The sequence below is a fragment of the Belonocnema kinseyi genome, chromosome 10, assembly GCF_010883055.1.
Source record: "Belonocnema kinseyi isolate 2016_QV_RU_SX_M_011 chromosome 10, B_treatae_v1, whole genome shotgun sequence".
Classification (NCBI taxonomy): Eukaryota; Metazoa; Arthropoda; class Insecta; order Hymenoptera; family Cynipidae; genus Belonocnema; species Belonocnema kinseyi.
The window spans coordinates 100,544,521-100,553,390 of NC_046666.1; the positions used below are offsets into that span (position 1 = coordinate 100,544,521).

Below are 8,870 nucleotides of genomic sequence, written 5' to 3' on the forward strand. Positions count from 1 at the left end.
TCTCTCTATGCACCCAACTATTTGCGGATGAACCTTTAAGATTTCCAAAATACAGATGATAAGTCTATGGGATGTCGAATCGAAAGCTTTCCGATAATCAATGCAGGCCATCAATAGGTCACGCTGGTAGAATGCTGCATCTTTACAGACACATCTATCGATGAGCAGGTTCTCCCGACATCAGGCTACACCTTTCTTTGAGCCTCGTTGTTCATACATTTCTTGCCACACAGGTTCAATTGCCCGAACAATCCTATCATTTAGGATAGCTGTGAATATCTTATAAAGCGTGTTCAGACAAGTTATTGGCCTGTAGTTCTTCGGGTCAGCTAAGTTGCCTATTTTCGGCAGGAGTATTGTGCGTCCTTGCACCAACCACTCTGCAATCGGCTCTTCCGACTCCGAATATGAGGTGAAAATACAGGCCAAATGCTGATGGGTTGAAGAAAACTTCTTCCACCAGAAGGTTTTGATACAATCTGGTCCCGGTGCGGAATAGTTCTTCATCCCTCTTAATACTTTTTTCACCTCCTCGGTAGTGATGGGTGGGCATTCTTTATCTGGTGTTATGAGGGCAACACATAACTCCTTGAAGCTATTTATATTTTCTGAGTCTTCGTCCAGTCTATGCCTCTCTTTCTTTGTTGCCGGCTTGTTCTAGCTGTGGTAGAGTAGGCGTTCCGCTTACATAGCCCCTTGTACGGAGTAGCTCAGCATGGTTTCGCAGACGTTGCTGCGAAAAGTTTGATAGCTCCGGGTGTTTCTCGCACCACAGAGCATGCAGCCGTGCAATGTAACCCCGTTCACGGGCCACACTTGCATCGTAGCACTCTAGCAAGTCGTGATTCAGTTGCTCCGTCCACCCAAAGTTCGCGAGATCCCGCCGATCCATCGCATTGAATCCATTTTCATTGGCTCCCCCAGCTTTAGATTGGTCGGCATTGTTGGCCGACCTATTGTCGGGAGCCCTGCGCTTTTTGTTGTTTTGAACCGCACTTACTACAACTATGTTTGGTGTTGTCATTGTTGTTCCCACGAGAAGCTAGGGAAAGGGGTTCGTCCATCCTTATAGAACCCCGCATGCAAGGATAAGGCTGCGTACTCTGTGAGGTCGTCCGGTATCCCAGAGCCACCCTTCTAGACACCTCACCTAAGTGCCATTCAGCTTTTGGCACGGTTTTGACACTTCCGCTTGGGGGTTAATTCCTTCGGGACCACCCCTGGACAATTGTCCGCGACTGCCCATTTATTTTTGTAACCATATTCAGCAGAAACCCTTGGTACAGGGACCCTCTATCCGCAACCCGAGGACGCGATCGGTGGCTTTGTCATAGGCCATATATATATATATATATATATTAACTTACCTTTAATAGTCACGGTTCATATGTATCGAGTGCCGAAAACGCAAAAACGCCGAAGACCACTAGAAGGCAAAGAATGTCCTCACAGAATTCACAAAACATCGATAATCGAAAGCAAACATCGATGTTTTCGATATTTCGATATCGATGTCCCAACACTAGTTAGCTCTCCTTCGCTACTTTCGGAGGTTAAAATCAATCAGGTGCTCAAAAAATAGTATTTGACGTTGCCTAGTTCCTCGTCATTTTTGAGTGTGTTTGGAGGTACGAATTCCGGCTTGAAGTTTTCCCGAACCCTAGGGAAGGGTGCGGAAGCCGGCAGAAAGGAGCTCCCATACCAAGAGAGGCAGAAATCTTCCGATGAAAAAGAGTCTTATGCTCTAGAGTTTAGATCAGTCTTAGTTATACAAGATTGCTGTGTGTCTTACAGCAAGGATTCGGTTTTTATGGGTAAAGGCCACCTTTCACATTTTGTCTCAGCTGACGGCTTGTTATAATCTGAAACAAATGAATTATTAAAAGATCATGGATTGTTTGATCCAGCCAATTTAGTACAGGGAAATTCTAAATTGGGAGAAGTAGTAGTATTTTTACAAAAAGGAAGATACATATTTAGTTTGATTGTCAAAAATAATAAAGATGATAGATTATTTTTGAATGTGATATCTGGAGGGATTGAAGCACTTAAAAGAGCAATGGAATCATTAAACGTTAATAAAATCAAGATTGCAAACCGGACTTCATATAATAATTTGTTCTGGAGAAATAATGATTCCATTAAAAGAAAATCGCGATAAAATTGTCAAAGAATTTCATGAATCTGTGGTTGGAGGCCACAAGGGAATATCTAAAACTTATTGGAGAGTTAGATCAATTTATTATTGGGAAAACATGAAGTTCGACGTGCAAAGAATTTGAGGAGGTTGAAACGTGGTCCGGTGCTGCTTTGCGTCGATTTAAAAAACGACTACCGCAAAATATTTTGTTAAGAATGCGTACATAGACTCAAATTAATTATTTCAAGATCAAAGTTTAGGGAAAATACTCGAATTTTATTACAAAACACCATTTGTAGCACAATTAAATATTCAGTTATTGACATTATTTATTTGATTATGATAATCCTGATTTGTTTAAACTTCACAAACCCAATTGTTTAATAATAATGTACATTTCGTGATTTATGCGCACGCATCACACCAGAATTATTTATTATTAAAGATTTATTTCAAGTTATATTTAAACAATCAATTTGTTTTGCACTCAAATTATTCTATCCAAAATGGACTTGACAACTGCCGAAGAGTTAACGTTCAAAAGTAAAAGATAGCGAGATAAAATCTGGCGGTTTGGCGTGCTCGCCTCTATATTTATAACCTTACAGTTTGGTTCCCAAAGGCTGGGAAACCAATCGGCGATTACATGTCATCATTATGGACCAATTGTATCACATGTCACGTAGGTAATCTACGTGACATTTCGCAGGTCGCCGCATATGAACATGAATTTTATGTCCTAAATAACTAGACTGAACCATTTCGATACGAAGGATATTCGTTACGAGGAATCCGTGGAAATCCAAGTTATGATTCATCCTTATACGTTACTTTTCGCACGTAACCATTTCTTATAGAGAAGAGAGAGAATAATTGACAGTGTTCATTTCAATAATGATTAATATATCAATTCCATTCTGAACATTTATTTTACCAGAAAATATTAATTTTTGATAAAAATATCTATTCAAATCAAAAATGAAATATTTACCTTGCTATTTAAAAAAAAAAGAATTCTTATTAAAGAAAACGAATCTTCAACAAAATAGTTTCATTTTTAACAAAAGCGTTCGGCCTAAAAATAACTTTTTATCCGCAGAAGATTAATTTTCTAAAAATAGAATAGCAAAATTTTCGACCAAAGAGATGAATCTAAAACCAAAAGAATAATTTTTTTAGAAAGTATTTCAACTTTTAACCAAGCTTCTAAATTCCTAACTAAACAAGATGACTCTTTAACAAAATAATTGCATTTTTTACAGAATAATAAAATTTTCAACTGAATACTAGAATTTTTAAACAAATGAGTTGAATTCCGAACCACAAATATAAGAGTAGACTTTCTACCAAAAAGCATTTCAGCGAAAAAAAATGAGGAAAAGGGGTTTCTTAAAAACAGAGAAAGAAAGAACAATTCTTTAAAAGTTAATAATAAGGAAACATACTAAATGTTATCTAAGTTCGTAACTTTTCTTACATGAGCCTCATACCCCTGTTCGAACCATAGTTTTTAGCAGGACCACCCCCCCATGCAATTAGTAATGCAGTTTACTGACGGACCCTTAAAGTTTCGATTTTTGTATTTAATGAAATTATCCTTATAAGAGAAAGACAAAGGTAACAGCGATTTACTTTAAAGAATTCAAATGATTTAAAAACTCAAAATAATAAAAAAAATGAAAGGTCCTCTCATTTTCCTCATTTTCATCATTTATGATTAAGAAAGTATAAGAAAAGAAAGGTCCGAAAAGTGCGAAAAGAAAGGACGAGTTCATTAAACAGCCATTTTGGACAAAATTTCATAAAGTTAGAGCATTTGAAAAAAGTTTGGGACCATTTTTTTCTACTTAAAATTTTTATTTACGGCTATTAATAGTGCTCAGAAAGCCAAAAAATTTATCCTGATGACTTTTTTTTATACAAAAAAAAATCTCAGAGTTATAGCATTTTCAGAATTTTTAATATCAATTGAAAATCAAAATTTTAAGCCAAACAGCGTACAATATAAATAAAAGGAAAGTAAAGAAAAACATTGCTATTTAAAAGCCTTACAAGATTATCATAGAAACTTTTTGGATTTTTTTGTAAAATCGAAAATTCTCATTTTTATTCCACAAAAAATCATTAGAAATGAAAAATCTCAATTTGTGGTCAAACTATGCAGGATACGAAAGAAGATGAATCAACAAAAATTGGGATCTCAAAAAAGATCTATAAATTGGTAAACAATCACTTCTTGATACGACGCGTACCTTTTGTTTTATTAGCGAAAAATAACATTGAAAATCTGAGAAAAAAATTTGTGAAAACATGCTACAAGTTACGAAAAAATAAAATGATTTAAAAAAAATTGTTCATCCGAAAAAGATCTATAAATTTGTTATTAATTACTTTTTGTCAGTACACGTAGTTTTTTTTAATCATAAAAATGGCATTAAAAATAAAAATAAACAGTTTGTGGAAAAAGAACAAAAGGTACAAAAATAAATTGATAGAAAAAAGTTATTCGGCCAAAAAAGTGATACAAATTTGTATTCAATTATTACATTCTTATTATTTATGATGGAGAAAGTATTAGAATTTTCCGAAATTTGACACCACGACATTCAAATTTTGAACCAAATGACGCAAAATACGACAAAATGTCTCAAAGAAAAATGATAGGTTTTCAAAAATCATACAAAATTTCTTTTAACCGCTTTTCAATAGGACTCGTAATTTTGTTCTATCGTAAGTAATACATGCAGAAAATCGAAAATTTCAATATTACGCGAAAAGACGCGAAATACGAAAAAAATCTAAAAGAAGACTTGTAGGATATTTTGATTTATCTATAAAAAATAATATGAAAACCAAAATCCTCTTATTAGCATAACAACGCGAGATTGAGAAAAATTAAAAAAAATCGATTATATTTTTTAAATTTATTTTAAGTTGGTTCAGAAAATATAAATTTACAACTGTCTGTCAAAAAACAAGTGCGCAGCGCGAGTGTCACGATAATATTGTGTACCTCAAAGCGTACATAGCTTTGAGAAACTTAATCTTTAACTATACTTATTTAAGTATACAATTTAAAATATGAACAAGCATATAAACTGCGATCTAAAGAGATCTTTTTGATAAAGTTTCATTCAAGCATTCTAATTGCAAAGAATAACGATCTGAGTGCGAATCACGGAAATCAACAGACACGCGCTCTAGGCGCGCTCAAACTTGCGAGCCACGGGCACAGCGCACGATGAGAATGTGCCAGCGACAACAAATAATTCATTTACGGATGATTTTATCACAACCTAACAATTAAGAGATAAATGTTTTTGAAACTTTCCAGTAATTTCTGATATGATCTTCGGGTTAAGAGGCATGGGGGGATCGGGCAATTTTCGGCAGGAGCGCCGTCTACAATTAGTTCCTCGAACTATACACTTGCCGCATTTCGGCTTATAATATCTTTGGCTTACCTCATGGACATAGGAAACACGGGACTAGACATGCCATCCTAACGTGGCCGAGCGGGGTTGAATCCACGGGAGGGGGGAGAATTCCATGAGTGGGGAGAGCCGCCATCTTATGATGTGCCATTTGATTATGCGCACGAGCATTTTTGCCAACAAACTGTGCATGAAAATATAAACATGTGGACTCTGCTATGTTTGTCGCGGGACATCAAAAGGTAGCGGACCTCCCCCCTCATTGCATCACCCCCGCAATGGCATGCCTAGTACCTTGTTTCCTATGTCCATGGCTTACCTGCCCACTGCCTGCTACTCACTTGATGAAACAGGATACAATTTGATAAAGTCGGTAGGGAAGGTTGGAGTTGGTAACAATTATACAACTATGCATAATAAATTACAATTATACATAACAAATTAAGAAAATTGCATCATACTATTTTTCTGAATGCTGGATATTTCTCAAATTACAATAAAAAAAAGTCGTATAAATTAGAACTTAAAAATAATTTCAACAAATTATGAAAGTTATCTTTTAATCTGGACTTGTGAAAATTAAGCCCCTAATTTTCAATTATATTTCACCAAAGTAAATTAGTAATTCACTTATTTCATGATAAATATTCTTCAAATATACAAATTACTTATTTCGAAAATATGTTTTATAAATAATTTCACAAATTCAAATACTGATTTGATCAAAAGATTAACATTAAAATAAGTTATCGCAGATTTTATTTCATTCTTATTTATTTTCTACCAAAAGTGAAATAGCTGAATTTTCAGATTGAAAAATTAGTTTTCAACAATATAATTTTTTCCAATCTAAGAGATACATATCAGACTAAAATAATAAAGTTTCAACCAAAAAAGAATTATTTTAGTAAAAAAAATTATTTTAAATTCAAAAAAACTATTTTTTAACCAATGAGATGAATTTTCAATTAAAATGATCTTATACCTAATTATTAAAAGCCATGTTATTGAAATTTAAAGTTATGATGTTTTTAAAGAGAAGGAGTTTATATAATAATAAATAGAGTATGAACTTCAATATCAATATTAGTACTTACCATTTTTATTTTTCAACAAAAGTTTAATAATAATTAATATTATTATTTTTTTCATAGAACTTTTCCTGAATGTGGATACGATAAACTAATAATTCTAATTTTAAGAGATCTTCACCAAAATTATAACATTTTTATGTATATATCAAAAATAAAATCGCCCTCTAGAACAATGCCTTAAAGAGTGGATCCGCCTTTAAGTTAGTGTTTTCAATGTGGGATTTAAACTTTAAATGGCTTTATATCAAATTAATCTGAAAATTCAAAAAGAAAGTCCAGTTAGTGAAATTGAAATTACAAAAAAGTATCTAGGATCCCTGAAACGGACTAATTTGTGGGATATTTTTCGACCCGGGCGATTTCTATTTCATCGCCGTGTACCTGCTCGTCTTACCCTCTCCACTCGACTTCTCCTCACGTCCCTGACCGAGCGAGATTGCTATGCCGGGCTTTGCTGCGGGAGGTCTCTTTGTCATAAGTTTTTTTGCGATTCCAACGATATGTAACTTGCAATTAAAATATTGAAATTAGACTAAGCTATGGCAGATATTAGTTTCTTTTTACCCTGACTAGATAGCATTATTGAATTTTCCGTAGAATAGTTGAAAATGCATCAGTTTATTTGGTAGAAAATTCGCCTGTTGACAATTTAATAGAAGATACGTATTTTTACCCAACTGCCTAGAAGATTATTATACTTGAAACCAAGTACTTGAATTTTTAAACCAGAAAGACGAATCCTTAACAAAACACTACACAATATATGTTATTTATTATACACATACACATATAGACATACATAATAATTTTATAATATTAAAAATGATGGTCGATTCTTGGGCAATCGAACATAACTAGGGTGTGAAAAAAAAGGATTTTGAAAAATAAGGGCCACACTAGTGTATTAAACACAAGGACAAATTATTAACATTTAGCCAACTTTAACTCCTAGATTGATTAAAAGACCTCGGAGAATGTTTCTCTCAATAACACAGAATGGAAACTGGCAATACTTCTAGTTCCAAGATGCCGACACCCTCAGGCATTCAGGTTTTATGATAAAGCGATTAATTAATAATATTTTATTGTCAGTGCTATTGATGCAATTCAGAAATCAAAACTAATTACGTATTTTATTTAAATATTATTTACTAATTAGTTTACGAGTGTTAGACAATCAGACGAGTTGTTAAACCTACTATGAAGAAACTGGAGAAAAATTAGATATAATTGATAGAAATTAGCTGTCTAAATATTAAATTGCATATGGTTAAAGTTTTTGGCAATTGATGGATCTGACATTTCAATTACATGGGCATATGGAGTAATATACGAAGATATTTTTAAAATGGTTTCAAATATAATATTCTTATAGGCAGTTAGGTAAAACTCCGAAAATTCGATTAAAATTGTAAACAGGCGAATTTTCTACCAAATAAACTGATTCATTTTCAACTATTCTACGGGAACTTTCATAATGCTATCTAGTCAGGGTCGAAACAAACTAATATCTGCCATAACTTAGTCTAATTTCAATATTTGAATTGCAAGTTACATATCGTTGGAATCGCAAAAAAACACAGATTCCGAAAATAATATTTTTAATTTGCTGATTGCAAAACTATAACATTTTTATGTATGGCTTTTTATGCCTGATTAGGACAAAGGGGCCCCCCGCTGGTAAAGCCCGGCATAGCAATCTCGCTCAGTCAGAGACGTAAAGAGAAGTCGAGTGGACAGGGTAAAACGAGCAGGTACACCGCGATGAAATGGATCCTGCCCCTGCCTATGTTTCTACTCTTTACAACCTCAGGCCTAACTGTTTCAAAGGATAGTTTTCCCAGGTTTACCAAAAGATGCATGGGCTATGCATTAGAGATTAGTCTCAAATATTTTCTACGCCACAGGCGTAAACTTGTCAAGTTTTACAAGGGGTCGTCCCAACGTGCTCGAGACACACTATAGCGACTAATTCCTTGCAAAATGCCTATGTGTTTGCGCCTTTGGCACAGAACAAATTTAGGATGGTTTAAGGGTAAATGGTAGTCTGTGACGCAAAGAAAATTCGACCTTGTAATGTTAATTTTATCCGCCTTTTTTTTTAAACTAAATACAGTCTGTCAAGTTAAAGCGTGGGTGGCTTTACTCGCAGTCGGTAAGGTGTATCGACATGATTTTGGTGTCAAAATATTAAGAAGAGCT

General features: G+C 34.2%; 1 protein-coding gene across 2 annotated transcripts in view; it reads right to left on the reverse strand.

Annotated features, from left to right (window-relative positions):
- The window catches only part of LOC117181756, a 102,622-nt gene that overhangs the window by 5,376 nt on the left and 88,376 nt on the right, over positions 1–8,870 (reverse strand). For both annotated transcript variants that reach the window (XR_004468166.1, XM_033374720.1), the window contains exon 2: positions 1,368–1,862. The gene's annotated coding sequence lies outside the window, so the exon portion shown is untranslated. The remainder of the gene's footprint in view (positions 1–1,367; positions 1,863–8,870) is intronic.